General features: G+C 48.6%; 1 long non-coding RNA gene across 1 annotated transcript; it reads left to right on the top strand.

The window, feature by feature from the left end:
* The first annotated feature begins 450 nt into the window (after positions 1-450).
* LOC121031999 (uncharacterized) lies at positions 451-18,815 on the top strand. Its single transcript, XR_005791032.1, has 5 exons — positions 451-559; positions 1,221-1,716; positions 5,425-5,644; positions 15,560-15,836; positions 18,431-18,815. It is a non-coding gene; the product is annotated as an uncharacterized LOC121031999 (long non-coding RNA).
* The last annotated feature ends 4,426 nt before the right edge of the window (positions 18,816-23,241 follow it).

The raw sequence follows: 23,241 nt of genomic DNA on the forward strand, positions 1-23,241 counted from the left end.
ACTGGATGCCTTGCTGGGTCCTTACGTGGTAGCAAGAGAAAGCTCTGGTCTGTCTGCTTCTTTGGGCACTAATCCCATGATGGGGTCTCCACCCTCAGGACCTCTTCTCAACCTAATTACCTCCCGAAGGCCACGCCTTCTAATACCACCACATTAAGGCTTAGGGCTTTCGCATATGAATTTGGGTGGTGGAGGACAGATTTGGTCCATAACAGGAGATGTCAGCTCTTGCATCCATAAGCTGCAGAGTGTAGAGCCTGGGTCTCTGTGCCTAAAGGATTTGGTGGAGTAAATGCTGCCATCCAAGGGACAGAAAGTGAAGCCTGAAGTGCTGAGTGCTAATGCTGACGGCAGACATTGAAATAGGAGCACGGTGCCTTTAAGAAGGATGAGGGCACATCTCTGGGGTGGAGCCCGGCCCAGTTACCCAAGCGCTTGGAAGCTGCTAGGACCTGCCCTTGTGGAGACCAGGCCTTGCGGTTCTGATTTGCAGTCCGGGCACCGCTCGGGGCCCCGCTCCCCTGCTTCCCGGCTGCCACACGACTCAGCGTTGGCACCGGTGAGAGCCCTCCCACCCACACACCCACGAGCTCTCTGTGCCGTCTTTCCAAGCCCAGCGCTGACGGCTGTCATTTCCAAACTCTTCTCCAGGCCTTTCTTCTTCCTTTCAAGTTCAGGCCCTTCTCTTCTCTGTTTCAGATCAGCTTCCCCACATTTTCCCTTTCCTGCTGGTGCTGGGGGGAGCAGCTGAAAGTAAGGAAGAAAGCTGGTTTTCCAGGCTGACCTCCCCTGATGAAGATGAGCCACCCCAGGCTGCTGGCTGAGCGCATGCTTTGAAGTGTGTGTGTGTGTGTGTGTGTGTGTGTGTGTGTGTGTGTGCGCGCGCATGCTTTGAAGTGTGTGTGTGTGTGTGTGTGTGTGTCCTGAGCTGGAATCGATGGCTCTCTGGAAAGGAGCAAGGTGTCCAATGCCTGCAGTATTCCGGGTGCACACAGTAAGTGCTCAGCACAGCACCAACTGGCAAGGATTAAGAAACGCAGAGTAAAAGGGGCTCCTGGGGGGCTCAGCTGGTTGAGCATCCAACTCTTGGTTTCAGCTCATGTCACGATCTCACGGTTGTGACCCTGAGCCCCATGTCGGGCTTTGTGCTGAGCGTGGAGCCTTCTTAAAATTCTCTCTTTCTCTCCCTTGTTCTCATGCTCTCACTCTCTGAAAGGAAGACAAGAAAAAAGAAAGAGAAGAAAAGCAGAATAATGGAAGGAGGAGGACTGGCCTGGGGAGTGGAGACACCTGGCTTCTCTCTCCAACTCCACCTGTAGCTTGTTCACAGCCCCTCGGTGTCGCTAAGCAGCCTCACTCTGTAAGAGGCAAACAACCCCATCTCACCTCCTCCAGCTGACACAAGACCAAGTGAGAGGCGTGATGAGACCTGTTCCTCCAAGGACCAGGGGGCAGAATCAAGATGGGTGGAAGTTACAAGGAGGCAGATTTCAGATCACAATCAGGAAGACATTTCCATTTACCAAAGTCCTTTCTACAGATTCCTAATCACCCAGAAAGCCTTCTCCTCTGGGAACTAGTCGAGCAGCAGACTGGTCATCTGGCAGTGATCCTGCACGAGAGGGACTGAACCCTGAGCCATAAGGCCCCTTTGAAATGGGACAGTCTGCATGTTGGTTTATGTGGAAGGGCTTTGGGAAGAATCAATGTGAGGCTGTAAGTATGTCGATTTTTCCGTGCCGTTTCCAGAAGGCTGGCCAAGTCTTGGGATGGGAGTTGGGTACTAAAAGCCAGGGGAGAGCAAACTGGCAGCCTGGGTTCTGACGTCACAGAAATGCCCTGCCGTTTTCAGCGGCACCTTTTGAGTCGAGAGCTTCTGTGTCTGCAAAGCGCATTGATGGAAGGCACAGGCTCTTCCTGCCTAGGGTCCCAGCAGGCTGACTCCAGTGGGAGTCACCTCCCCGCCCTGCAGAGCCCAGGGCTTCCCTGGCTGTGCCCAGAGTCGCACAGGGAGGAGGGCGATGGTGGGGAGGGCCACTCAACGTGGTGTGCCCTCAAACATGAAATCTGACTCTGCAAAGCTGGTAAGAGATCAGTCCGCCCTGCCCTCCTGGTGCTTCTTAGACTGTGATCAAAGGAAACATTTTCTCCTACCTCTTTCAAAGCCTACCCTTCAGCTCCGACACTGAGAACGTGTTCCACTCTGTAGTGGTCCCTTTGGTAGGATTCTGCTCCAATGCGTAAGAATTGACCAAGTGCAGAAGGCCAATTTTGGCGGTGGGCTTCTGCCGCCAGTGCCCCCCTCAGGAGCCCCTGCTCTACTCCCCACCGTCCACACCCTCTGGTGTCTGCCTGCCTGTCTCCCATGTAGGGGAGACCATCTCCTTTGACTTGGGGAGGATAAAATGTTTTTGGTAGGGAAAACCGAAGATGAAGGGGATATCAGACATCCTTTTTTTTTTTTTTTTTTTTTTTTTAAGCTGGTCCTATAGACTGGTGGAGAACCCAGCTTGGGGGCAGGGGTGGGGAGGGAGGGCAGAGCCTTGGGGCTCAAGGAGATGGGTCAGGAAACCTGAACACAAGTGTAACTGCTCTTTGGGACTCGAAAGAAGATGCATGGCTGGGGGGGGGTGTGGTGGGTAGGGTGAAAGGGCCCCAGACCCCTCTGGCGCCCTGAGGTCCAGACAGATTAGGGACATCTGAGCCCCCTCCCCCCCCCCCCACTGATATGCCCACTGGGGATACCGGCAGGGGAGCGGGGCACCACAGAAAAACATTGGGAGACCTTGGGAGGTAGGGGAGGGGAGAGGAAAAGCCCAGGCTGGTTTGAGAAGCAGTTAAGGAAGGAGAGTAACCAGAGTGGAACACAGATTTGGTCTCATTAGGGTTTTGTTGTTGTTGTTGGGGTTTTTTATGTGAGAGTGACAGAAACATGTTTACAGGCTGAGGAGGAACTCACAGAAAGGCAGAAGTTGAGCGATCAGGACAAGGGAGATCATTGATGGATCAAAGATACAGGGAGGGCAGGAAAACAGGAAATGGGAGGGGAAAGGCAGGAGAGAGGTGGGGGCCCAGCGCTGGCCTTTATTCCGCTACGACCTGGAAGGGAAGGTTGCTCACAGCCCCGTCTGCGGCCAGGGTCTTGGAGAAGTGGGAAATGGTCGCTTTGTGAGGCTGAGGGGCCTCTGGGCCCCCCGCCCCGGTGTAAGCCTCAGCTGGGAACAGGGGACACGAGGGGAGATGGCCGGAGAATCACAAGTGGGCCTGGAGAGTGTAGACATTCACCTACCCAGGCGGAGGGGGTGGGGGAGGCTGGTCTGAAGACCCAGGACGCCCTGCCCTGGCTCTGTGCCTAAGGCTGTAACGATAGGACATTGGGCACACAGGAAACTTCGGATTTCCACGGACTGCTTGGTGGAGCCAGTGGAAACTCATTTGCCTGGCTGAGGAGCTGATGAAGGTGGGGAAAGCTGGCTGGAGACTCACCGCTGTTCTTGGGAAAAGCAGAGCCTGTTATCAACGGCACTACCCTCTGCCTGGAAGAGCAGATATTCAAGGCAAAGCAAATTGCCCACGGCCCATCAGATTGTTCCCTGGCGAGGCAGTGGCCAGTGGAAACAATGAGAATTCGGTGTTCAGGAGCCCAGCCTCACTCTGCCTCTGACAGCTGTGGGACTTCGTTGAGGTCATTGCAACCTCTGGCCTCGGTTTCCCCTTCTTCTCGGGGGTATATTTCTGGCCAGCTGGGAGGGAGGGAGGGCAGCTCCACGTCATCTAGTGAGGGAGCAGCTTCAGAGTAGTTAGACCTTTCCAGAAAGTTCAGGAAGAGCGTCAAGAGCGAGGTTCTCCCCTCCTCTCCCCACCCCACTGGAAGCACAGATATCCCAGTCTGTGTCCCCATCACACGCAGCCTCCCGTCTGCCCCTTGTCGCATGCCCCAGCGCTCGCACAAGCTTCTGTTGCTGCTGTCTCCAGCCCGGCTCCCAGGGCCGCTCCGAGCAGGCTGTGCTCGCTGGTGCGGTGGCTGCACCCGGCACAGAACCAGAGCCGCCCCGACTCACTGGCTGCAGGCAGCTTGTTCTCTGCCCCCTACGCTGACTGGGATTGATTTAGCCTGTTTCCGTGGCAGCACCAGCTGCATCTGCTTCCCCAAGAGGCTGAGTGAGTCACGGCCACCCACGCTAACCCTTGGCACAGCACAGCCCCGCCAGGAGCACGGATAGTAAAGTCAGCAAGAAGATGGCAGGGCACTTTGCACCATCTGGTGGCTTCCTGCGCTGGGTCCCAGGTCTGGTGCAGATAGTGCACTGGGAGCAGGGCCCTGGGCGGGGCTCACCCACCCAGAAACCTGGCAGGTCTGCCCATGAGAGAAGTTAGAGCGGCTTCAACTGACTCCAGAGGGGCCCATCTTGGCGGCGGTCAGCAGCTGCAAGGCCTTATGGGAGAGCACTGCAAGTTTTCGGACTCTCAGTCCAGTGCTCTTTCCACTACCCAATGACCCGCTCTCAAACGTGTTTTTCACGGCCACCTCTGCACCCAGATCGGCCCCAGGTTCCTCCTGGCTCCCATCCGGGGGCCTGCCTTGATGACACACATCTGCCCTTCCCTCTGGTCAGCAGCCCTCAGCCGGGACTCAGGCAAATTCTCAGCCCCCACCCCGGATGTACTGCAGCAGAAACTCCGGAGGTGAGGGCTGACAGTCTGTGTTCGCACCGGCCCTCCAGGTGGTGCAGATGCCCGCCGAGTTTGATCACCCCTGGTCTAAGGAATGGGTCTGAAGCGGTGTCTTCCTGACCCCGGGAGGAAGGGAGCGTTTTGGTCCCTATCTCTGTCCTCAGAGCACAGCTGCAAGGGTCTCTCGGTTTTGTGTGAGCCACACTGGAGGGCTTGGGTAGGCGAAGACCCCAATGGCTCCAACTCTGGGGTCCTAGAGTTTTCCTAAATCATGTCCTTCCTCTAGATGGTTTGTGTCCCATGGTGAGAAACTGGTGCTTTTTTTCCTTTGTGCAAAAGGGCAGCACTACCTTCCTCACCGGGCAGAGGGCCTCGTGGGGAGAAGGGAACCCACCCATTGGAAATGAACAACCCTGCCATGGTGGCCAGGCCCAGGACCCGCAGAAGTACTTTCCCGAAGAGCTGAGGGATTCCAGCTGAGGCAAAAGCCCAAAAATACTTACCGATGTGCATTATTTTTTGGTCTATCAGCCGCCCCCCCCCCCTTTTTTTAACGTTTTCTGATCACCTCTGTGCCGGACCCAATAAAGGACCCAGTGGCCTGAACTTCAAAGAGCTTACAGGAGGGTGGGAGCATTAGAATAGTTTAGGCCATGCCCAGGGAGCAAAAACCCCCAAAGTCTCAGTGTCTTAACATAACAAAGGCTTATCCCGCAAATGATTCCTATGAAGGTCTGCTCTGCTCCACAGAATCGCTCAGGGGCTCGGACTTCTGGCTACCTTGGTCACTGCAGCAGGAGGAGACAAAGCTGGAGGGGGCGTCAAGCACCCGCCCAGAAGTGAATCCCGGCACTTCTGGTATCTCACCGAACGGAATTAGTCACGTGGCCCTGCCTAACCTCAAGGAGGTGCATGCAGGAAGCATATGCAGAAAGGAGAGAAAAATGGATAGAGTCTGACATTATGAGACGTAAGTACATGGAGAAAGACCGCTCATTTATTCATTTGCTTACTCTTCAATCAATCTTGACAGACTGTTTACCACACATCAGGCGTCTGGCCAGACCCTGGGGATAGCGTGTCCCCAGGGCAGCTGGTCTCCCGCAATCCAGGGAGTGCCATTAACATTGTATTCTGCAGGAATAGCTCCCCCCCCCCAGTGGTGTGACGCAGGACCCCTGCTTTGATTCTCTTTGTTTATGTTCTGTCACTATTATCTGTCTTCCACACCAGAAAGAAAACTCTGAGAGCAGGGATTTTTATCTGAGTTGCTCGCTGCTCCATTTCTAGAGCTGAACACAGTGCCTAGGGGGGCTTGGTCAGTACTCGTTAAGTGAATGATTCAACATGGATCGTTATCAACTGTTTCCTACCAATCCCTGCCTGCGAGGAGCTTACGATCTGTGTCAAGAGTGGTATAAACAATTGACTAAAGTCTAAAAAGAAGTTTCAGGGCAGATCGAGTGAAACACGTGTCAGGCAAAAGGTGGGCTATATAGCTTGGGGACACAGAGAGGCAAAAGGTCATTTGCAGCACAGGTGAGGTCGGGGAAGCTGGCAGACGAAAAACAAAGGTGCAGGGAGGTCAAGGGGCCCGACAGAGGGTGGGATGCAAAGCGGGTGGGAGGACCCTGCCATACCTCTTGGTCTGGGGTTTTCTCTTCTCCCCACATTAGTAACTGGAATCTTTATGCAGCAGTTTGGTTTTCCAGTAGCCTCCGTGTGGAACCACAGCTTCTCTGGAAGGCTCCAAGCCCCCCAGGCTCAGAACTTGGTTCGCTTTGGGAGTTTCCTGACCATCTGGCAGGAGAGGGGGGATCATCTAGCCCTCCCTGCCCTGCCCTGCTCTGCCTCGAAGCACTTTCCCCCACGCCTGCTGCCCAGACAGCCTCCCAGAGGCAGTAGCCAGCCAGAGGGGCATCTGCGGAGAGGCTGGGAAGGCTCCACCTCAGCAAGGCTGGCCAGAGGATGGTTGAGCCAGAACCTTCCCTGCAGGCGAGAATGGGGTTCATTGTTTTCACTTAAGCTCGCAGTGAAAACAGTGACAGAAGCTTCCCATCTGGCTTCCAAAGCGCTTTTGAAACCATTCTACCTACGGCAAGGCCATTAATTTTGCAGGGGCTCTAAAGACAGGGCACTTCCCGCCATTCAGGCTTTGTCACTCACTCCATCCCCACGGCTGTCTCCCTCCTGCTTCTCTGCCCTTTCCTCTCTCGCCTGCCCTCCTTCCCTCCTGCAAACCTCTCCCTGACCAGCAGGCAAGCATTGCCCGAGGGCCTGCTCTACATCAGGCCCCCGCTTGGTGTTGGAGATTCCTGGAGGAGCAGGACGAAGGCAGAATGTCAGGGGAACTTCCTGTGAAATGGCTGTGGCCCAACCACCACACCTGCCCGTGATACCTGCTTTCACCTGTTCCACCTTCTGCCCGCGCCCTCTCACAAAACACCTGCCTTCCTCGGATTCCCCACGTGCACCACGCAGTGAGCCAAGAGTTCGCGTGCATTCTTTCCTTTCATTTTTCACATCAGGGAGATTCTATTCGCATGGCCATTACCTAGATAGGGAGATTAAGGCTCAAAAGGTTATAGAAACTGTCCAAGGTCCCACAGCTAAGAAATGCCCAGCTGGGGTCCCTCCCAGTTTCTTACTGTGCCGCGCTGTCTCCACCGAAACTCGGCAGTTGACCGTCTGCACTCAGAACAGAGAAATGGCTAGAACTTTAGCACTATCGCTACCACCCCTTCCTTTTGAGAGTTAGCTTAAAAAAAAAAAAAAGTCTAGTGATTTTTTTTTTTCCCCCTAAAGACCAGGGATTAGAGATCAATGTCTCCTCATATCCCTGGCGTTTTAAAACCTGGATGTTTTGACCATTTCTCTACCCCCTAGACAGTAGGAGAAGCCTTTCTGACCCTGCCACTTTAGCTTTCTGGTCCAACACAAGGGCTGTGGCCTCTGCCTCAGGACTCATTCCTGGAGTTCCAGAGACTGCATGGGGCCTGGGCTGTCTTTTCACATCTTGGGGGGGGGGGGGGGGGGCGGCGGTTCGATGGTCTGAGAAGTGACTGGCACTGCTGGTCTACTGGCAGGCTTCACTCGTGTCCTCTTTTCACCCCATCGTCCCCTGGGAAGGGCAGGAAGTGGCAAAGACCCCCGTGGAGGTTTCTGAGGGGTCGCCTCTGGGAAAACGGGAAACCCTGGAGGGCCGACTGCGGGTTGCCGTGTGATTTGTACGTTGCATGTGGTCTTCAAGCATTCTCATAAACTAGCCAAATATCTACAGCTGGGTCCACAGCAAGACTTAGTTATTGTGGTGTTTGAGGCTGTCAAGTCTTGATTTGATTTGGGGGGTCATGTTTCACCACGCTCACCCGCTCCAGCCAGCTCCAAGTCCCTACCCCAGAAGTATGGGGAGAAGAGGAAGTTGGTGGGGGGGGGAGGGGGGGAGTAACGACTCCCCAGGTGGTCTTTTCGTGTCACCCAGCTCTCCCAGACAGTTTTGGTGCTGACTGCCTCCGGGAACACTGACTCTCCCCCTTTTCTTCTCATTTCACTCCTCCATCAGTACTCTGCAAAACCTTCACACTGAGCTTTGTCTCGAAGATAGCCTTCGGAGGGGCGCCTGGGTGGCGCAGTCGGTTAAGCGTCCGACTTCAGCCAGGTCACGATCTCGCGGTCCGGGAGTTCGAGCCCCGCGTCAGGCTCTGGGCTGATGGCTCAGAGCCTGGAGCCTGTTTCCGATTCTGTGTCTCCCTCTCTCTCTGCCCCTCTCCTGTTCATGCTCTGTCTCTCTCTGTCCCAAAAATAAATAAACGTTGAAAAAAAAAATTTAAAAAAAAAAAAATAAAAGATAGAAAGAAGATAGCCTTCGGAGCAGTAATCAGGCCTCCATTAACTACAGCAGGAAGGGGGGCAGCTGTGGAACTAAAGGCATGCATCTGGGGATTCAGGAAGCATTGGGGAACCCACCAGCACCTGGTAAAGCTTGGGACCCGGGCCAGGTACAGGGGAAGGACCCCAGCACCTAAGGAGTCCGGTTCTAGAAAGACTGAGTTACTGAGGCAGGCTACCAAAGTGGGGACTCATGTGGTACAGGGTGAAGAACATTACCCAGCTTTAGCAGTCCAGGCAGGGATTTGTTATCACATCCATGGCTTGTTTTCTAGAGCTGAGGCTTAATAATATCTGAGTCCCAGAAGCAAGAGTAACTCTATGCTAAGTGGCAGGAAATTAAAGTCGAACCATTGACGTCTCTCCAGCTAAAGTCAGGCATACCAGACCCATAATTTTGTCCGCCCATCTCCCCCCATCCCACCCCACCCCCAGGTGGTGAACCCTCTGCCCAGTTACCTTTCCCCCCCGACCCCACCTAAGCATGGCTTCTACAGAATCATCAACTGTTTTGTATAACATAACCTTTCCCCCTTGGCCCCAGTTAACCAGTCCAAGGGGGAACATCTGACCAAAGATAGGCCGACGAGGGCCCTTCCTCGAGATATTTAACTTGGGAAGCATGGTGACTTCAGTAGACCCCATCAATGCCCAGTACATATACCCTCACCTTTACTCTCTGTTCTGACTTCATATGATGAATTTTCTTTAATGGATTCTCTTCTGCAATCCATTGGCCAAAAGATTCTCCGAATGGGTAACGTGCCATTGGTAATCTGATGTGCTCCTTTTTCACTTAGGCCCAAAAGCCAAAGGATCAAGAATTTTGTCGTTTTCTTCATTGGGTTTCACACAGCTTCTTTTGGAGCGGTCAAAAGATTCTTGCTTCATTTTGAAGCCAAAGGGTTCCTTTCAACACTACAGCTCTCTCCCCAGCCTCCAGAATCTTTCCTGAATCCAGAACCGCTGAGTGGCCCTTTTTATATCAGATACTGGGCCAAACCTTCCCTGATTTCAGTTAAACTCCTTAAGCTAGGAATTAGGTGAACATGGAGTAAGCTGTCTTTTTAAAGAAACAGACTGATTCTGACCTAGAGCCATATTTAGCTATTTTTGTGCCGTGCGCTTATTTCATTTAGTAGATTGTAAACTTCTGTTACTGTTTTGTTAGTTTGAGAGAGAGAGTGCGTGCAAGTCGGGGGGTGGGGTAGAATGAGAGAGAATCTTAAGCAGGCTCCATGCTCAGGGAAGATCCCTGGGATCATGACCTGAGCTGAAATCAAGAGTTGGACGCTCAATCGACTGAGCCACCCAGGCATCCCTGTAAACTTTTGGAGAAGTGTTGGATATCTTTGTTTCCCTTGGCTCCTAACACTTGGTCAATATTCAATAAATCTGAGTTCAATACATAAATGAATCATTCAATCACATTCCTTATGTTAAATATAAAATTCATGATTCAAGTATCATTAATCAAATAGATAAACCCATAGGATACATTTTAAAGTGTACTGTTATATATACTAGAGTGGTTTTAAAATAGACTCCAATATTGGGGCGCCCGGATGCTTCAGTCAGTTAAGCGTCTGACTCTTGATCTCAGCTCAGGTCACGGTCTCACAGTTTGTGGGTTTGAGTCCCCGTGAGGCTCTGCACTGAGAGCGTGGAGTCTGCTTGGATTTTCTCTCTCTCTCTCTCTCTCTCTCTCCCCTTCACCCCCCCCCCCCCCCCCCGCTCCTGTGCATGCACTCTTGCTTGAAAATAAATACTGGAAGAAATAAAAATTAAATAGACCCCAATGTTAATAAAATTGAGCAAAACAAATTGGTACTTTTACATATAGCACAGGGGCACAGAAATTCCTACCGCCTTGAAGGTGAGAGGAAATTGGAGGGCCCAGGCGAGAAAAAATATGCTATAAATTTATACCTTTGAGGGGCACCTGGGTCGCTCAGTCGTTTCAGCCGCCGACTCTTGATTTCGGTTCAGGTCGTGATCTCACAGTCATGAGATCGAGCCCCACATCGGGTTCCAAGCTGAGCATGGACATAGAGGCTGCTTAAGATTCTCTCTCTCTCCCTCACCCTCTGCCCCTTCTCTGCTTGTGCTCTCTCATGAATTAATTAACACCTTGATTCTACTTGTAGGCTGGTGACCTGGGTGAGGTGCATACACACGTGTGGATGAACACATAGGATTCTGGGCAGCTCAGTGGAAGCACAGAGGTGGGGAGAGACCCTTTGCTCCTGACTGCCTCTCCACGCCTCAAGTGTTCCCAACTATACCCTGCTTTAGAACAGGTCTGATTGCTAGAGGATACCGTTTTTCTAGCCTGCCCAGCACCTATCCCCCCCCCTCTTCTGGTAACAGCACCCTGATTTTCTGCTGGGGAGCCACTCTTCCTCTACTGTCCATGCTGGTGACCTCATACTCCTGCTCTGGAAGTGGACACATGTCCCTGTCCCGGCCAAACGGTGGGTTCCATCTCCCTGGCCACAGTGTTGACTTAAGAGGAGCCCTACCAGTCAGCTCAGGCTAGGTGGCTGGAATAGAGCAAAGAGGGACTCTTTCCCACAGGCTGAGCCCAGAGATTCGGGGTGAAGTGGGGAGAGGAGGGGCACCGAATGGGGAGTTGGTGCCTGAGAATAAAAGCGACCCGGGGTGGTCAGTTTGAGCCCGGGGCGGCTCAAATTCTGCTCAGTTGAGCGCCCAGGCCGAGAACCTCCCTTATTCTCAAGCCAGATTGAGTGGGTTCTCGGCAGAATTTTTTTTTTTTTCCAACGTTTATTTATTTTTGGGACAGAGAGAGACAGAGCATGAATGGGGGAGGGGCAGAGAGAGAGGGAGACACAGAATCGGAAACAGGCTCCAGGCTCTGAGCCATCAGCCCAGAGCCCGACGCGGGGCTCGAACTCACGGACCGCGAGATCGTGACCTGGCTGAAGTCGGACGCTTAACCGACTGCGCCACCCAGGCGCCCCTTGAGTGGGTTCTTAATGCAACAGAGAATCCCATGGATGAACACAACTGCTGATGGTCCTGGCAATCAGAGCGGGGAACGAAGGGAGAGAGGGCCCTGCCAGAGTCACGTCACTGTGGTGCCAACCTGGACGGGCTCCACTTCCGTGCCTTCCCCAATCTCTCCCCTGACGGCATCTCACACGCAGGCAGTAGTCCTTGAGAGGCTGCCTGCAAATCCCAACAGCCCCGAGGGCCCCTGGCTTCCCTCTCCCCTTCCTGCAAAGGCACCAGTGTAGCCGGCGGGGAAGGGGTGGGTTTCCTGTGAGGGCACTTAAATGGCGTTCAGAGCCATTTTTAGACTTTTTATTCTATAGACCAGAAAATTGCTGAAATTAGGAGACATTTGAAGAGGCTGTTCATCAAGCCCAGAAGCGATTTCTGCTGCCGCTATATTTAAAAGCCCAGCAGCAGGTTGTTTGGGCTTATGTCTTGCTGTTATGTAATAAACATAATGTTAAGCTTTGGAAGCCCCGCACGATGGTTGTGAAGAAGGAAAACAGCCTCACAGCAATGCGTGCCCTGGAAATGCTTTGTAGAGGCTGGGGAGAAGGCAATAGAGCTTTCCGTGTTAAATAGTGTTAAAAATAACAGCGTGTGCACCGCAGATCTTAAGTACTATGTAAATTCCCAAAGGAAACAGTAGAAAAGAAAAGAAAATGGAAAGGAAGTGGTGTATTAATGTAAGGGGGAAATGTAATCAACAACCAAATAGCTGTTTTTAACAGGACAAAGGAACTCAGGTGTGGGCTGATCTGTTGGAGGAAAGGAGATTGTATTCGTTTTCTCTGCTGTGTAACAAATGACGATTGGCCTCGTGGGCTTGAGACAGTGCAGCTTTATTATCACACAGGTCCGTAGGCCAGACCTCCAGCCATGGAGTGGCCGTGTTCTCTACTCAGGGTCTCGGGAGGCTGAAATCAAGATGTCGGCGGAGGAGCCACATCTGAAGCATGGAGTCCTCTTCGGAGCTCATGTGGCTCTGGACAGAATTTAGGTGCCTTTGGTTGTAGGACTGAGGCTCCCATTTTCCTGTTGGTTGTCACTGGGCACTGCCCTCAGCTCCCAGAAGCCTCCCACATCTCCTCACCATGTGGCCCCTTCTACAGGCTCTCTCACAATATCAGCTGTTAGCTACTTCAAGGCCCCAGCAAAACCACTCTCATGCTTCCAGTCTCTCTGACTTCTTCCATCTCTGACCTCTACACTGTCTTTTAAGGGGCTCACCTGATTAGGTCAGGCCCACCCATCTCCAGGAAGGAGCTACCCAGGATGTACACCCTGCGGGGGCAGGAATCTGGGGGGCTATCATAGAATTCTACCTCAGTGATCAAACTTTTGCACAAAAGCAGAGCCACAAAACATGTAATCTTAATACACTTCTGTTATGGACTGAAAGTTTATGTCCCACCAACATGTAGTTTTGTGCCCCCATTGTGATGGTATTTGGAACAGGGGGCTCTCAGGAGGTGATTAGGTCTAGACAAGGTCATGAGGGTGAGGCCCCCACAGTGGGAATGGCATCCTTATGAGAAGAGGTGGAGAGGCCAGAGTTCTCTCCTTCCACCATGCAAAGACAGGGAGAAGACAGTCATCTTCAAGCCAGGAAGAGAGCTCTCACAAGGAACTGAATTAGCCAGCACCTTGATCTTGGACTTCCAACCTCCAGAATCGTGAGACATAGATGTCAGTCTGTGGTATTTTGTTATAGCAGTCTGAATTTGACTAAGACAACTACAATACTGAAGGTCCCATTAATTTACCTCAATAGGAGCCTTCTAGAAAACAAGTTCTTCAGAGGCTGTGGAAACATCCAATATCTGGGGCTTTCCAATGAATGCGTCCTTCCCTGTACACCTCATGTGTTTATTCATTCAACACGTGAGCTCCTATTCTCTTGACATTGTGCTTGACCCCAGGACCGGGCTTCTTCCCTCCCACCCACAGCATAGGGCTGAACCACTCACTAAAATCTGATTTGCCATCTTGTAGGTTGTTTAGAATTCCTCTCATCTGGCTCTATTCCGGGCTCTGGTGGGGGGCGGGGCTTGACTCAAAGGAGGATTGAACCCAGCGATCTCAGCCCTAGAACAGAGCCCAGGAAAGGAGACCACCCCCAAGACTTCTTGCTCAGGGTCTTTCAGTCTCTTTTAGGCTCTTGTGATGAACCTTTCTCCACTCACTGTTCTCCACTTCCCTGCCGAGCGAGAAAACGAGCCCCATGTGAAAGCAGTTTTGGGACTGGGAGTCCCGCCATATCCTTGTTCAGGTTAAATTCACTTAAGTAACTGAGAACAGACAGAGTTAGATTTCCTAGGGCATTTCTTTATGCTGAGTGCTTAACCAGGAAGAATGTTAAACAGGCTACTGAGCTGAGGGCAAATAGGTGTGACCAGTTCCCCAACCTCAGTCACAGAAGGGACTTGAGGGATTGGCCCTTGGGGGTCCCATGTGTCTCCACAACCTAGATCTGCATCTTCTAGAATTCTTTGCACAATAGCAGACCTATTGTGAAGACTTCCCTGATCCCCACCCTCATGCCCCAAGCCAGTAAGATGTTTACTTCCAGCACCAGAAGAAGGAGGGGTGTGGCAGAAATGGGAGACATGCTAACCATAACTAACCTAAGTCAGATTGCCGGGCTGGCCACTAACCAGAGCTCTGCCTTGCCCTCTGGGGACAACATAAACACAAGGCTGGATCTCCACACAGTAGTCTGAAGGGTTAGAGCTCTGACTCAAAGTTAGCCATGCCCCCTCTGATGCTATTTTCTATTCCTCCCTTTGCAGAAGAGGTGCCTTGGTATAGACAACAAAAAGACCTCTCTACCACCTGTCAGAACTGAAGGGGGTAGCTTAATTTCTCTCAACTTCCATTTCCTCATCTGAAAACATAGGGGTAATTATACCTGGCTTACAGGATCGTTTTTGAGAACTAGAAATTATATACCTGGCATTGTGCTTGGAAAACTACCACCCCTTTAAGAAAGGGTTACTCCTGCTGTTACTGTTATCTCTGGCTCTGGGTATATAGTTTTTATGGCTCTGCCTCCTCACCTAGGCTGCGAGTTTGAGATCAAAGATGACATCTTTACTGCTGCTGACAATTATAGTACCTGACAAAGAGGAGGTGCTCAGTCGGGGAATAAGTGTCGAGACTCTGGAATTTGAGCAAGGGGCAGCAGCCACTAGGAGCTAAGAGTCTCCTGCAGACAATAGGTCTGCAATTTTACTCTATTTTCTGGGTCAACGGTTCTCAAATTCTTTGTATTCAGGACACAGCCAAAGAAACAGACATATTCAGACACTTGTGAGTCAGCAATAATTGTAACTCTCTCTTTACTACTGAAGAACAATGTCTCTCAATATCTGTGAAAGCGATCGTGTGGTCCCACCATTTATTGGGATGCCTCTGATTGACCCTGTGGTTGGGTAGCTTACTTCCCTGACCTCCCTCACTAATGTGCACAAGAATTCTCACATGGTCAATTAACCACCATATTTCTTGGTCACTGGCTTGACAACACAACTTCCACTTTTTCACAGCACTGTAGGTGGTAGCTATGGTGGAATGGCCTGCCAGTCTCAGGCAGGCACTTCGCCATTGTCCTTGGAATTTTGGGGATTGAACTTTACAATTTTTATTTGTCAACAATCCTGAAGGTCCTTGACATGTAACCATTTGTAAATCATTTCGCTAAGATGCCAATTTTTAAAAATTAGTTTATTATACAACTAACACATGAGTATATAAATACATATATACACTGCAGAATGCTCTTACAATAGAGAAATACACAGAGGAAAAACCTGTAGATGTCTTCCTCTTTTTGTATCAGTCAGAAGAAGTCATGTTATACTACAGTAACAAACACTCCCAAATCTCAGTGGTCTTGTAGCCACAAATGTTTATTTCTTGTTCACATTACGCATTTTTTATGAATCTGCTACAGCTGTGTCTCTTGCCCTCCTCACTCCAGAACCAAAGCTGATGGAAAAACCTAACTCTGTCTGGAGCATTGTCAATCTCATGCCAGAAAGAAAAAGACAAGGCCAATGGTGCCCTGACTTCCAGAACTCTGTACAAAAGTGACCAATGTCACTTCTTTGACTAAAGCAAGTCGTATGGCCATTCCAGAGGTCATCAGCATGGGGATAACCTTACAGAGAGGAGCATGACAAAGGAAGAAACTGGAACTTTTGGTGAATGAGAACCTGTCTCCACCACCTCTTCCTAGGATGACTTCTTTCCCAGAGGTAACTGCTCTCAACTGTTCAATCCCTTTTCTTACGTATTTCAATTTCTATTTATTTATACTTATATAGAGAGAGGCAGACACATTAACATGGAATAGTACCCATATTTCTCTGAAACTTTCTCTGTTCACTTAATATGTCTCAGATACCTTTCCACTTCTGCACCTAAAATCTACCCCACTCTTTCTAACAACTGTATGGCATTTCATGCCATAGTATCTTTACATTCTTGGTGTACTTTTGGATATTTTCAAAATTGTTTGCTATTATAAAGCCGCGATAATTATCCTTATACATGCACATATATTTGTGCACACGTGTGTTTCTGAATAACAGGTTTCTAGAACTAAATTGTTAAAATAGAGCGTGTGTGCGTTACAACTTTAGTATTGCCAGTTTGCCTTGAAAAATGCCTTCATCAACACACACAGCCGTCAGCAATGTAAAAGTTCCTGATTTTCTGAATCCTCAACGACTCAATATTATCAAACTTTTTGTTGATCTGATGAATTGTAAAAGTGGTAGTTCCTTATTTTCCAGTATTTAATGCATTTCTCTCTTTATCGATGAGGTTGGGTATTGCTTGCATTTACCATCTGATTTCACATTTTTTCTGTTGTGAATTATCTGTTTCCATTCTTTGCCTGTTCTCTAGTGGTTGTTTTTTCCTTCACATTTGAAAGAGCTATTTGATATATTTTCTCAATAGTAATCCTTTGTCTGTACCACTGGTTGTAAATACAAACATCTCTTATTTACCATCAGGAACTTTCTTTTTTTTTTTTTTAATATTTATTTATTTTTGAGACAGGGAGAGACAGAGCATGAATGGGGGAGGGTCAGAGAGAGAGGGAGACACAGAATCCGAAACAGGCTCCAGGCTCTGAGCTGTCAGCACAGAGCCTGACGCAGGGCTCGAACTCACAGACCGCGAGATCATGACCTGAGCCGAAGTCGGATGCTTAACCGACTGAGCCACCCAGGTGCCCCCATCAGGAACTTTCTTTAAAAACCAGACACTGATGTTAAATGGTAAATGTTAAATGTAAAATGTAAAAGCAGGCCCTCTCCTATCAATTCAACACTACTAACCAGTTTCCTACAACACAGAAAAATGTCAATATGTGTAATATATCAGCATGTCAGTTGCACGAAACGAAACATTGCTTCCTGATGACCAAATGGTGAATATGACTTTTAAGGGATATTTACATGTGTATAGTCACATGGCCTGAGTATCGTTGATAGCTGACTCAATCCCTTTGTTGACATTGGGCACTTTCCACAATATTTGCATGTGATTCTGACATTCTTTCCGAATGGAAAGTTACTAGAGAACTCCCCCCTTCCAACACCGCTTTGTTTAAAATGTTATATTGAGGGCACCTAGATGGCTCAGTTGGCTAAGCATCTGACTCTTGATTTCAGCTCAGGTCACGATCTCACTGTCGTGAATTGAGCCCCATGTAGGGCTCCAAGCTGAGCATGGAGACTGCTTAAGATTCTCTCTCCTTCTCTCTCTACCCCTCCCCTCTTGTGCACATGCGCTCTCTCTCTCTCTCTCTCTCTCTCTCTCTCTCAAAACTTAAGTTCAAATTTTAAAATGTTCTATTGAATTTAGGGGATGTACAAATAAAACTTTCTGTATAAACCTTGCTCCAAAGCACGATGTATTGGAGAGCAACATTATGCTCTGTGAAGTCTGAGTGTCACAGCTAGGGGGGGTTCTTCTGAGGAAAACTTTCCTGGGAGATTCTTCTCATAACTAGAAGTTGACCACCCTCTACCCATTTCTTTCCCTGTCCCTAGCAACCACCATTCTACTGTCTGTTTCTGTGAGTTCAGCTTTTTAGATTCCACATACAAGTGAGATCATATAGTGTTGGTCTTTCTATGTCTGGCCTGTTTCACTTAGTGTAACGCCCTTAAGGTCTATCATGGTGTCACAAATGGCAGGATTTCCTTCTTTTTATGACTGAATAATATTCCAGTGTGTGTGTATACCACATCTTCTCTATTCATTCATCTGTCTATGGACATTTAGGTTGATTCCATGGCTTGACTATTATCAATAATGCTGCAGTAAACACAGGGGTGCATATATCTTTTCAAACTAGTGTTTTCATAGTCTTTGCATAAATACCCAGTAGTGGAATTACTGAGTCCTATGGTAGTTCTATTTTTAATTTTTTTGGGAACCTCCATACTGTTTTCCACAGCGGCTGCACCATTGTTTATAATTTTGTTCACGGCCTCTTTTGTCGTTGCGCGATTTGCCATTCTCCTGTCCTCAAATTTGTCATTATTTTGTTTAAGGTTGCTGGGTTTGGAGTCTTGCTTTAAGTGACTTTCCTTATCTCCCAGTGTTATTTTTTTAAGTCACCTGCGTATACATATATTTTAAGATTGTTAATTTTGTTTTACGCCTGGCTCTTTAGTCACAAGGAATTAATTATTGGGGAAGTGAAGGAGGTCCACCTTTCCTCTGTCCCCAAAGCAGGCAGCATATCGGCCCAACACCTTTCTCCCACTGGTTTGAAATACACCATACATTAAATTCTCAGCATTTAAGAAAGTGTATTCTGTATCTTCAGGCACCAAATTTTACAATGCAGCCTGTGTGTAGGAGTGCAAATGTTGGGGAGCATTTACTCTACTAATCTACTCTACTACTAATCACCAGCATCTGTGCATCAACACAGGCATTCTCCGCTCATCGTACTCACTGTCACACAGGTAAAAACTTTTTTATGTGACAAACTATTCTGAGAGCAAGACAACTGCTAATGATGCATGGCAAGGGATCTAAGTGAAATACCATTGCAAATAACGAGTCCTGTCCTAATAAGATCACGGAAGTTGCTAAGGGGTCATTTTCAGAATGCATTTTACTTAGGACCTTTATTGATATGATACTGTTGAAGAATTCAAGGATTTAATAGCTCTGGGCTGAGTCCCTGGAAACATTCAGGTTCTACTGTTTTGGGAGCTTCCTGGGTCCCGGAGATTCTCCTGCAGCTGTTACCACCTCAGGGCTGGTCGGGGTTGAGACTTCTCCAGGTGTTTCCATCCCACATGCTTTGTGACGGGGAAGGCTGCCCTCTCTTGCCTTCATCGCTTTCTGTCCCCATCAGTCGCTCCTCATCCCAGGGCAGTCTGAGTGCCCCTTCTCCACGCCTCCAAAATACCTCCTACAAATCTAGTCTAAGAAGTTTGAAGACGCGGAGTCGGGGTAGAGGAGCACAGGAGAGTTCAGATGATGGCTGACATTATGGCCGCTGCCTTTGAGCCCACTGTGTCCAGGGGGATGGACTTAAAACACGTAACTAGCAGACGAGTTGACAGTTGCTCAAAGAGAGGGATGAACGGAGTAGAGTAGGAAAAGGGAGTGATCCAGAAGTGTGTTTCCTCTCCTCTTCTCCTCCCCTCTCCTCTCCTCTCCTCTCCTCTCCTCTCCTCTCTCTCTCTCTCTCCGTCTCTCTCTCCCTCCCTCTCTCTCTCTCTCGCTTGCTCTCTCTCTCTCTCACACACACACACACACACACACACACACACACACACACAGAGTGAAGATTAGATGACAATTTAGAACAAGAGGGGCCGTCTGGGCTGAGAAGACCATCTGAAAGCTGCGTCAAGAATTTTGAGAAAGCCGTGGCCAGTTGGTGGTGGCCAATCCGGGCCAGGCACCTCCTGGCCATGGGCTGCCCTCCAGCCAGCCCATAGGTACCCTTCTCATTCCTTCAGAGGGTTTCACCCCCAGAGACCAAGCCCTTGTGCCCCAGCCAGGGCCACTCAAACGTCCTGCTCAGCCACACCAAGCTACTTGAAGCCGCATCCCTGAACCCTGAAGGGTTCCCACCCTTCCAGGCCAAGGGGAGACCTCTCTGCTGTCCCCAGCTTTATCTTTAAAACTGAAGCCAGGTTTGTGTTGCTGATCATGTATCTGTGCTTGTTTTGATGTAAACATTATGTTTTCAATTTCATGCCTAACCCACCCTCCCCCCTCTCACGAGGTCCCAGTGTAAAATCCAGTACTGCTCTGTGCTTCCTGGTACTCATTACAAGTGTAATTAATTCGTGTTTGCCCAGTCATTTAGCTGCTGTCCTTCCCACAGGACCGTCAGCTCCTACAGGGCAGCTGCTGTGTCTTTCTTGCTCACCACATTCTCACTGGCTCACCAGTGACTGTTGAGGGTGTGACTTTTAGCCTCCGGGGTTATAAGAGCCTTCTTATAATAAGGCTGACATGGAAATTCCAGTCTCATGCAGATCAAGTGTCCCTGCGTCCTTTTACAAGCAGAAATATCTGGACAGGTGGCTCACGAAGAGGTCATGGTTCCCCAAGGGACCAGGTGAGAGGTGCTATCACTGCTCAGGGCCCTGTCAATACTCTTGGCGCTCCCCATTGACCGTGAGACTATGATGTCACCTGCAAATACATACAAAAGGTGCCTATCCTGTAAAGCTCTCTAAGGAGAATTACTTTAAGCTCGTTCTTGCTGTATTAAGTACATAACATCATAACTCACAGTTTCCCAGATTCAGTTCAAGGGCAGAGATGATTTGGTAGTTATTTGATTTATAGAAGTTTTCTCAAGTTGGAGAAGAAATTGAAGCATGTTTTGCTGAGGGTAGGAAAACAACTCCATTTGGAAGAGGAGCTAATATCTCAAAAAAGTAATTGTAAATTATATCAATTGCGCTCACCTTTGGGTCTAATTTTCCCATTTCCTACACGGTTTTGGTGGCAAGCCTTATCCTTACCATTCTTGATATTCACAGAGCACTATTCAGAAGATTTATTGGTTAAAAAATGCAAATTCCTTAAAACAACCAAGTGCTGTCTCTGAGTTCCATGCAAAGATGTGGTTAGACAAACTAGTCAGAATTTGAAGACAATGCTAGAGAAAAATAGTAAGAAATCAGAATTGTGGAATAATTACCAAAATTGCTTGCATTTACTGAACGGCTGTTATATAGCAGGTACTGGGCTGAGTTCTTTATATGGATTAGCTTGTTTAATGGCAACCATTTGAGGTAGGGAGAATGATTATTCCCGTTTCCTAGATGAGAAAACTTATATGTGGAAAATGTATAACTTTCCCGAGATCTTGCCTAGTGGAAAACAAAGTCTGAGCTTTGAGGCTGGTTTACATCATTTTCTGGTCCAGGCTCTTCCCACTGGTCATGAATAAGCAATCAACATTGGTGTTTGAGAAAGGAAGAAACTTCCATCACGCCAAGTACAAGTGCTAGTGAGCTTGTATTATTCAACCCAGGGCCTAACAGATTTGTTTCAATGAACAAATACATAAAGATCCTTTGTAAGTGGCTCATTTATTGACTCTTAGGTGACTGAAAAATCTGTTGTTCCCTGAAAACGTTAAGCATTGTCTCTCCCATCCAAACCCATCACAATCTAACAAATAACATTTTCGTGAGTTTGGTCCGTTTCAAAATTCCAGCAAGACACAAATTTCTGTTTGGCCAGCCATCAAACAGAAAGTCCTGACTAGTGCTCTTTTGAACAGTGTGTTGACACCCACAGTCTCTGTTTAACTTCTTTCTCCGATAGCAGCAGCCCTGGGGTTTCCTTTGGTCACTGGAGTTGGTTGGAGTTCATAGATGTTGCATGCTGCGTTTATGGAGGACTCACTGCAGGCCCGTTTTGGGATGGTATGACCCTTGCCCTATAGCCATTGGTCTTCCTGTCCAACCTGGTCCACAACCATCCTCCACTTTGGAAAGCATTTTCAATTCCATTCTGTTCAATGCAACTGGGGTAGGTTGAACAGACACTATCGGCCCAGTGTTGTGCTTCTCCAAGTCAGGGGCAGGGGACTCTAGGTAAAATATCAATGATAGCTGGTATTTATTGACTGCTTCTGTCAAGCATGACTTCATTTTATCCCTCACAGTCACCTTCCTGGTCCCATCTTTCAGAGTGGTAGAGCCCCAGGTCACTGAGGAGGTAGGTTGATTGTAGATCTGACATCACAGTCTGAGCTTTTAACCTCGACTCTTTGGTACCATTTCTGTGAGTGCCAGGAAGGCTGAAGACAAGGGCTGGAGGAAGAATCAAGGAAGGAGTGGATATCGAGCTGGATTTAAGGATTGCATTGGAAAGACAAGGATCGCACTGGGAAAGAGGCAGGGCAGAAAAGCAGAGAGGCTCTCTTGCTTCTGTTCTCACCATAGAGCAGTGGAGAAGGTGAATTAGACTATTTTGTGGTTGGCATAACCAATTAAGTTTAAATTCAACACCTGTCTTGCCGTTTGAACTTAATCTTATTATACCAGATCTCTTTGCATTTCTTTTGTTTGTGCAGATTTTACACACAGGGGTTTTAAGTCAATCAAAGAGCATCTGTGCTGAAAGGAATTATTTTTGTGTGTGTTAAAATAATTGGCCCAGTTCTTCTCTCAACTAATAAGTAAAACCTCTCTAATTCCTGTCTTAGAGGGAAGGTAATACAGTATAGGGAAAAAAGCATTCACCTAACTACACCTTTTATTTCTAGAACATGGTATGATGTCCAAGAAAATGAATTTACAGTCTGGAGAAAGAGCTGAGATCAGCATATCTATCCTGAACTTAGCATAGACACCGTGTCCTTGACAGCCATGCTTAATTTGCATGATAAGTGAGCAAGGTATGCTAATAACAGAGAGGGAACATACTGAGAAACAAATTTGAACTTAAGTATCCTGCACATGACATCAGAATATACCACTGCCCTCTTCTTCTGCTTTGTACCATACCACCATAAAAGTGCCTCAGATAAAATATTCTTTCTGAAATATCTGGACTTTGTTTCCAAGTCATTTAATTTTCCCCTGGGTGTTGACTCTGTGTCCTTGTTTTCAAATCATCTATCACTTTCACAGTTTCAATCTTCCTGTCTTTTTTGCAGAAAGTAATTTTTCCAAAGACCTATTTCAATGCATATAAGGGAGAAATTACCTGACTTTTATTTAGTGTCTCCAAAAGAGCTTAATTCTGTTTCAGAGAACACCAGAGTCAGGTGACTTCCTTCTCTATATCTGGGCAATCCAAATCTGTCCTTTTATGGAAATAAGCACCATCGGTGGCAGCCGCGTGGTATGTATGGGACCAGGCCTACCTTCAGCTCCAGCAGATAGCCCTGATTGGTCTAGACCCAAGGCAATCCAATTGTGGTGGCCACAGAATTTGATGTTGGGATGAGCCAATCAGCACGAAGTTCACTGTGGGAGACAACCTCTCCTGTTTCATGGGAGTAAGGCAGGATGGGGACCTCACTGCAGCCAGGCCTCCTGCAATCACCAGGGAGTTAGCCCTAGAAGGCAACCAACAGTAGGTGTGAATGAGAGGGACGGGAAAAAGAAACTGAGTCCTCATGCCATTGTAGCAATCAGTGAC

Source organism: Herpailurus yagouaroundi, unplaced genomic scaffold (genome assembly GCF_014898765.1).
Source record: "Herpailurus yagouaroundi ecotype Mexico unplaced genomic scaffold, PumYag 141, whole genome shotgun sequence".
Classification (NCBI taxonomy): Eukaryota; Metazoa; Chordata; class Mammalia; order Carnivora; family Felidae; genus Herpailurus; species Herpailurus yagouaroundi.